The sequence below is a fragment of the Drosophila pseudoobscura genome, chromosome 3, assembly GCF_009870125.1.
Source record: "Drosophila pseudoobscura strain MV-25-SWS-2005 chromosome 3, UCI_Dpse_MV25, whole genome shotgun sequence".
In the NCBI taxonomy this organism is placed as follows: Eukaryota; Metazoa; Arthropoda; class Insecta; order Diptera; family Drosophilidae; genus Drosophila; species Drosophila pseudoobscura.
The window spans coordinates 14501854-14508041 of record NC_046680.1 but is presented as its reverse complement, the minus strand read 5'-3'; the positions used below and the strand labels follow the sequence as shown (position 1 = coordinate 14508041).

The 6188-nt window shown below is 46.2% G+C and overlaps 1 long non-coding RNA gene across 1 annotated transcript; it reads left to right on the top strand.

Moving 5' to 3' along the window:
- The first annotated feature begins 3623 nt into the window (after window positions 1-3623).
- On the top strand, window positions 3624-4420 carry LOC117183598 (uncharacterized). The gene is made up of 2 exons (XR_004468729.1): window positions 3624-3755; window positions 3808-4420. It is a non-coding gene; the product is annotated as an uncharacterized lncRNA (long non-coding RNA).
- The last annotated feature ends 1768 nt before the right edge of the window (window positions 4421-6188 follow it).

Sequence of the window (6188 nt, the reverse complement as noted above, 5' to 3'; positions counted from 1 at the left end):
TGACAGTTTGTACGAGTACCGCAATAATTTCAGCAATTTCATGGCTGAGATTCTGGTCTGGGTTGTTCGGGATGCGTATGCAAAAGTTAACCATGAAATGATTGCATCAAATCGACACAAGACCTGAAAACCGTAAAGCGATCTTCAAGATCAGCCACTGAGGCAGAGACGAGGCCCAACCACAGCCCACTTTGCCAGTCCACTGCAAAAAAAAAAAAAAAATACAAAATTCAGCCGAACAAGAGCTGCATCAGCGGCGGCAACAAGAAAATCCAAATCACATTGGCCACTCCACTTAAGTGTAATCAGAGTCGAAAGACAGGGGCAGCGGCTGTGCCGTAGTCGTGTGGCACACTCCAAAGCGCAACAATTGCAGCTCATTACGATCGTCATCGTCATCAGAGCATTATCATTATATCTTATTCGATCTTAAGCGGTCCGAGCCCGATCCCGAGCCTCGAACCTGTATCCGAGCCAGGGACGAGACGCACGACAAGAACGCGCCACAATCGAGCGATCCTCAATTTTGATCTCAGCCGAAAATTTGTAGCACCCGCCAAATGAAATTGGTCAATAGAGATATGCTCGTAGAGAGATAGAGGGAGTGTGGCCAGGGGAGACATTTAAATTGCTCTTGGCCTGGTCTGCTTTTTGGGGGGGCCTCCTCAATTGCCACTTGGCGCCAAATTTGATGCTGTCTGCCGTCCAGTTTTCACTTTTCTCATTCCTCACTCAATTGCCATCAATTTCATAGGCTTACTTTTGAGGGGGAATATGGGCTAGTTGGGTCGTAATAGAGAGAGGATTCCAAGCTGGGAATCCATCGTTGAGATGAGTGAGAGTGTTGTGTTCCAATGTTCGTTCGGCTGCCCACTCAATGAACTTCAGTTCCCCATGCTCTGCGTAGGCTCGTCCAGTATCGTACCTCTGCTCTAGACCTAATTGAGTCATTAGCCGGTGGTGACCTCTTAGCATTCCATTAGCTACACCTACATTCCCATGCGTTCCTCCTGCCCACACATGCCCCATCAGCAGCTGCTGCCCTCTGAATCTGAAGATCGTTTGGCACATCAACACCTCATCGGGCCCAGGATGGGGATGCGGATAGGATGAGGATCGAGATGGAGGCGGAGATGAAGATGGAGATGGAGATCAGGCGCAACCGGGAGAGGCGCAACCAAATGATTTCTCACATCAATTTCTCACGCACTAAGTGAGCCACTTAGCGCACATCAAAAATCAATAATCGATTAAATAATTAGAAAATTGTGAAAATTACTGTAATTTTGAAATCAATTCGTTGCATGCCACCACGGGATTCATCATGGGCCAGCGATCGATCGGGTGTCAAACATCAGTCTGAGGCTCAGCTCCAGTCTCCCGTCTCCAGTCAGAGCATAAATAATCACATTATAATAAAATAATGCAATGCCCTCGAAGGAAGCCCAAGACCAAAGTCGCAGTTGGCCCGCTCCAGATTCAATTTAAATGGAAAACACTTTCCTATCGAGTCGCTCCAATTAATATTCGCTGCGTGCTGCGATCACCGCGAGCTGATAAAGTGCGGCTCATATATTTTGTCATAAATTTCAAACGCGCTCGACAGCTGCTCGACTCATCAATCAGCCCCAGTCCCAGTCTCAGTCCCAGGACGAGGACCAGACCCCTCGAAGTCTCGGAGTCGCTCAGTATCCGAGTGGGCCGGCCCCCAGCGGACGTGGAGCGTGCGGACTTTGGCAAACACTCGATTAAAATCAACTTCAATTTGTAATAAATCAAAAGTCCTATCAAAACTATATCCAAGGAATACCGAAAGAAGCGAGGCACCCAAAAGGGCTGACCACTCTCTGTCCAGGGCAATGAAGAAATTTGCAGCGTTCTTCTGCATCCCGATCATGTGGCAGTGGATCCAGGCTCAGACCCGTATGATGAATGGTTATTGATTCGAGGGAATCGCAGGCTCAGCTCTGCTCTGCGGCCCCCTCTGTCCGCCAATAAAACCACGTCCCAGCTTAGTTAGTGGCTCCACAAAAGTTCACAGAGAGTTGAGGGGTGTCCAAGCCGGCTATAGCGCACTTTTGGTATTTAAATATTACATTTTAATTACTATTATGGGCATTTCTACAATATAAATCCCATATTTAAATGCAGATTGATTCACTTGCTTCTCAGAAGTGTCAAATGTTATTCTTTTCCAGATCTAGCAAATATTCTTTGGGCCTTGAGGTGTTTAAGCGTTGGCTGATCCTGTTTCCTTCTGCATTAATTATGCATTTAAGCCTAGCTTAATGTTATAATATAAGTTAGTTTCACAAACAAAAAACTCAACATGGAGATATGGATGTATGTGACCAGCACTAATGAGCATCTAAGCCTTCTTCTATGGCCCATGGTCATACACAGAAGAGGCCACTCCTCTCATCTTATCCCAGTTCTGCTTCGGGGCACTGTGGATGGATAAAACTAGCTCTAGAAAGAGAAACAGAAACAGAAACTGAAACCGAAACCTGTCGTGAGGAACAACTCATCAAGCAGACACTCAATAAAAATGTCAGTAGTTGTTATTGTTATTGTTATAGCTATTATTATTATTATTTGTTGTATTCCAAATGCATTACAATGTTATGTAGTCGGGTACATACCTTCATATGTGTACACACTTACATACATATATAAATATTACCCGCATGCTGGTTATTTTTTATCGCCTGAGTGTTGGCGTTGATTTGCGGACTGACTTGGGTCGTGTCCGTTGCTCTGGCTCTCTGGCTGTTGTTGTTGTTTTTTTGTTTTTTGTTTTTGCCAGTTGGGGGACTTTGCATGAGTCATGTCGAGATGTCGTGAGTTATTTTTTACATTTGCCAAAGGAGCTCCAAGCCCAAGCCCCCAACCAGGCAACGTGCATACGTGCATACATACATACACATGTATAGCATGTACATATGTGTGGTTGTTGTAGTTGTAGTTCGTTATCTTGGCACGAAACGTGGCTCTGACTCTGGGTCTGTCTCTGTCTCTGACTCTGACTCTGGCTCTGGCTCCGTTCGGGGTCTGTCGCTGTCGATGCCAATTGCAATGTGAAATGTTGCCTCACAAAATGCCGCGCGTCAATATGCAAAATACATGCCACGAGAATCCACGGCAAACGGCAAATGGCGACGGCAAAGGCAACGGCAATGGCAACGGCAACGGCAACTGCAACTGCTTCAAAGGCAAATTGAATTGCAACCTCAGGGCACTGGATAGAAGGAAATGAGTCGGCCAACCGGGCCAAAGAGTTCTTGGCCGGTTATACTCGTAGTTAGCCAACCGAAAGTGAAAAATAAAGTAGTGGGAGTTTGGCTAGAAGGCGGCCCGGGATGGGGAAGCCGTACCCAAAGATAGAGGCACGATTCCGTGTGATTTCTTTCCTAAAGCGTTTGCGGCATTCGTAAAATGCAACGCCATCTACCAGCTCTTAACCCTCCCAAAGCCAAGGCTCAGGAAGTCCCCTTACTATATTTACCTCATATAGTATGCCAAATATCAAGTGGGAAATTTTGCAAATAAAAGAGCTCAAAGCCCCGCTATAAAATGCAAATTTTTATTTTATAAAACTCCAATGAAATCTCTGAATCTCTCTAGTTGTGTTATAGAGGAAACGTTCACTTGAGATCTATCCTTATCCTATCCTTAAAACCTTAAAATGGCCAAAAAAGATATTCAAATCTGTGTCCAGCGGGTTAAATTCTCTGAGGTCTCTCCTGTCTCTGTCTGTGAGTTTTCTTGAGTTTTCCAACACCCCGTTGATCATGATCCACCGCTTAGCGCGAAATCACCGAAAATACGAGTATCGACAACACAAATCAAAGTCCATAATTAGCCCGATGCAAAGCGGATTGAAACGATTGAATCGCCTCAGATGGATCCAACGGATCGGATCGGATCGGATTGGATTGGATGCGATTGGATCGGTCTGTGTCGTGATGTGATTTACTTCGTGTCCAGGCCCTGGCACTGTGCACGCAGTGGCAGTGCGGCCCAAGATGGGGGAAGGAATCTGCGATGGAGGGCAGCCGTTTGGGCCATGCCCAAATTAAAGTGTCTGCAGACCGCAAAACGTCCATCACAGTCGCAGTGGAAGGAAGGGCAGGCCAAGAGTGAGCAGAGAGCAGGCAACAACAAGAAACAAGCCAATAAAATTGTCATGCATTGACAAATAACATGGCCAGCAAGGCTTAGAAAAATAGACAGCCCATAGGGGAGAAACAGAGAGGGGCACAGAGGCAGAAAGATGCGAACGAAGAACCTCCGAGCCAGGTCCAACCCGAACAAAGCCAAAGTGTTTCCAGCAAAGAAAACGAAGTCAAGGGGAAAAATGGCGTTTGCCGCAGCCAAAAAGGCAACAGCAACAACGTCTAAAATGTTTCCAATACCCTTACTAAGAGTCTTTTTGTTTTGGCGGGCTTCAGGTGCAACATGCGCTTCTTTTTGCTGTGCCACCGTAAATCGGAATGCCAGAGATCGAGTCCCCCCGCTACATAAAACTCCGATAAGAAAATCAGTAAAGAAAACCAACACGAACGAAAATGTCTTAATCATATATGTCCTATAATCACTAATGAATCTGCAAGAGTATCTGAAGCTTCGGCACCAGAAGTGAGGCTTCCTCGCTTGATTTTTGTTTCTGTGTTCCTCTTCTGCTTTTGGCCAGAGTCAGAGTCTCGGTCTTGGGCCGGCTTTGAGTCTGAGTCTGGGCTGCATTGCGGCTCCCACGCCTTCAAAATACAATATGTTAACAAACACGCTGCCAAGTGGCTGACAGCTTGCCGGCAGTGGGGGTGTGCAGTGCTGGAGGAGGAGACGCTGAAGATTTCTTGTGAAACACAGCAACAACAACTGCATTGCAGCCATGCCAAAGATGGAGGAGAGCTTCGTTTCTTTTTGTATATTTTTTGGTCTTCAAGGGCCCCCCGCAGCCAACCAAGGCGCGCATAATAACCCCGGCCAAAACGTGCGCAGATTTCCAGCAGACGATAAAGCACAACAAGGGGCAGGCACAGGCACAGGCACAGGCATAGGCATATGGCACGGCGCGGGGGAGAGCGGAGCGGAGAGGGAAAATAAGATGAAAAATAAGCAGGACAGGACCAGATCGGATCCATGGCTGCCATGGGTCCATGGCTTTGGCAGCCATTTTGCTGCCGTGGCCCTCAACCGATGGCTGTGCAGCTGCAACAGCCACAAGAGCAGCAACAACAGCGAGTTGCATGCAAAGCAACAGAAAAGCAACAGCAGCCTCAGCCAATTTGAAGTTTCTTTTTTTTTCAAGAACACAAAGACAGATAGATAGACAGACGGACAGATACATGGCTGTTGTATGGAGAAGTATACGTATCTGTCAGATGGATTTGCCGCATCTGCATTCTGTCTTGTCTCGGTCTGCCTCCTCGCATCGATCAATGTTTGTCTTAAGGTCTGGCCTCGACTATCTCTGCGAAATACTCGTGCTTCAAGTTGTCTCTGGGACGACTTCCTCCGGCATCCATTCGCCTGACATTGAGAGACACCGACACCTTTCGACTTTTCAGCTTGAACTTTGACTGCTGCAACAAGGGTCTTTCATGGGTACTACTACACAGGGCAACCACGTGAAATGGTCAAATCTGGTTGGATCTGGCAAATAATTACTCTGCCGTAGTCAATGAACTACATAGAGTGAGGGATCAGATTTCATGGTTATGGTGCGATTACAATTACAAGGTATATCTCGGCTTCTACCAGGTGTCGATCGGTGAAGGTACCCAGTACTCAAAGAGTAAGGGGATACAGATAATAGTTTCGTGTATATACATATTGATATATTCTTGATCAGCATCAATATTCGAGCTTATATAGCTGTCCTGTTTGACGCCTAATTAGTAGAGACTACATATAAAAGCTAGAAAACCTACATTTTGTGTCTCCTGAGATACTCCTTGGATATCAAGCTAAAGCAAGTGTCTTTCCCCAAACCCTCAAAAGGCGATCATCTTTGGCATCCAGAGGTAACCAAAACGCAGAACTATAGAGAATGGACACATCTACCAGATTCTCTCTCTACTAATGCAAAAGGACAAGGTGGAAAAGGTAACTTGAAGTAATTGAACAGACAAAAATTAGGGGATTCGGAAGAACACGTCGAGTCAGAGAGGCATTATTGCTTTTCT